We start from the raw sequence: 2,128 nt of genomic DNA, 5'->3' as shown, positions 1-2,128 counted from the left end.
GTGAATGGGCCTTAGTCAGGCAGAGTCCATCTGCCTTTAGCCCACTCACCCGGGAAATTTTGTCTGAATAAATCATTTTGGAAAATGTGAATCTGAATCTACCTGCTTCAGCCTTCATGAACATGCCCAGCGAGAAGTGAAGTATCTCCATCATCTCGCATTCGTCTCTGGACATCGTGTGACACTACTGTGGCTTCCAGGCCACTGTGGCATTTTCGGAAACCAGAGAGCGGATGAGGCTGCCCGCAGGGGCCTAGAATTGAGAACGCCAAGGAGGATTTTTTCCCAAAAAATGATGCCTCAGCCATGACTGAGGCTGTAGTTCTGGCTGAAAGAAACCGCTTATGGTCCCTTCCGGAGTTTCATCAGACCTTTCTATATTGCATAGACCCGTACATGAGAATGAGGCTGCCGGAACGACTACCTCGCCGACTGGAGACACTGTACCATCGACTGCGCCTTAATGCAGCGTCTGCAAATTCGTTCCTTTATCGTATAGGCCAGACTTCCAATCCATACTGTGACAACTGTGGCTAACCCGAAACCTTCGAACATATATGACTAGAATGGTTGCTTATGCTGAATCAAGGGGCCGTTTACAGCAAAGCATTGAATGTCTCCAACCTGGACCATTAATACTATGCTTGATGCTTCGACCATTCCACTCGCCATCCTCCCAGCTCAAAGCTTTGTCTGCATTATTTGAGTACCATGGCGTCGCTACAACATTGTAGCCATCTCCCTAGCGTGTACAGTCAAGTTTTTACTCAGCGCCCTTAAACAGGACTCTATTCATTTTTATTTTTTATTCGTTTCTTCTAATTTTTATTCTTTTCTTCTTGTCTCCTACTCTTCTTCTTCCATCTATTTCCTTTGTTTCCTTCTCCTCCCTTCACCGCAGAGTAGCATGTCGGCGAATTTATGCTAGCAAACCTCTCTGCTTTCTCTGTAATAAAGAGTATCTCTCTCTCTCATTCTATGCTAAAGGCGGACCAAATATACTACTTTAAACGTTTGCAGTGTATCCAAAACTCTGGAATTTATAACAAGCCACCGGACGACGGTTCTAAGGCGTACGATATAAGACGTCCTAAGCACAGGCTGTTTGCAACACGAACAAATTACGGTAGGAAGACGTTACTTTTTCAGACCCTTAGCATGTTGAACAGGGGTGATATATGTATTGATTCTAATCGGTCTTTTGAAAGTTTCAAATGTGCATTCAGAAGGTTTATGATTGAAAATGGTGTCGTGTATTCACCGGCATAGAACTGTGAAAATTAATTTGCTTGCAATGTGCCTTGTGAATTTAAACAAATTTCGGCATTGCGTAACATGTATTGCAAATTTTAAATGTAGCCATCTGGTTCTTTTATTCTATTTTAAATGCTATGTCACGCGTACCTTTTGTTGCGCACTTGGAATGTACTCTTTGTGTTTGTGCATGACATGGAATCGTTCCGAGTTTTTGTTGTTGTTTTTGCTTTGTTTTTTTTAGTATCGTTTGAGTTCTATTCAACCTTATGTTAAATGTTTTAATGTTCTATTCTAAGCAATGTGTATCGCGTGTCTTTTGTTGCGTGCTTGATGATACTTTTTTTACATTACGTTCTACGCTGATCTGTAGGGGAGGCAGAGGCTTTGTCAGGTATTGCACCTATATCTCTGCCCCCCACACGGATAGCACGCGTGGAGCCAATTCTGAATTTTAAAAATTTCGTTAATACCTGTCTGAGCTTTCATCTCTTTTCTGACCTCCTCTCCCTTAAGCCTTTCTTCTTTTTCCCCTTCCCCTAACAGAGTAGCATGAAGCCGTTCGTGTGCACTGGCTATACACTCTGTTTTCTAAAAAACATTCCTCTCTCTCTCTTGATCATATCTTAATGGGGTCCAGGTTTCAATGTCCAGTATAGTGGAGGGGAGGAGGGAGTCATAGCAGGCTTGCTAGTGTGAATTTAGCTCGGTCGGTTTTTTTAGGAATACAGGCGTTACTACTGGGGAAGTTAATGGTATGGTGATCACTGCCTAATGTTTCCTCGATGCGTCTCCAAGTGGCTTGTGGTATGTGGTGGATGTACGTGAGGTCGTGGGTAGAATCTCGTGCTACGCTGTTGCCGATGCGGGTGGG

The sequence above is a fragment of the Haemaphysalis longicornis genome, unplaced genomic scaffold (assembly GCF_048455015.1).
Source record: "Haemaphysalis longicornis isolate Haplotype H1 unplaced genomic scaffold, Haemaphysalis longicornis Haplotype H1 scaffold_19, whole genome shotgun sequence".
NCBI classification, from domain to species: domain Eukaryota; kingdom Metazoa; phylum Arthropoda; class Arachnida; order Ixodida; family Ixodidae; genus Haemaphysalis; species Haemaphysalis longicornis.
This window is presented reverse-complemented; position numbering follows the sequence as displayed.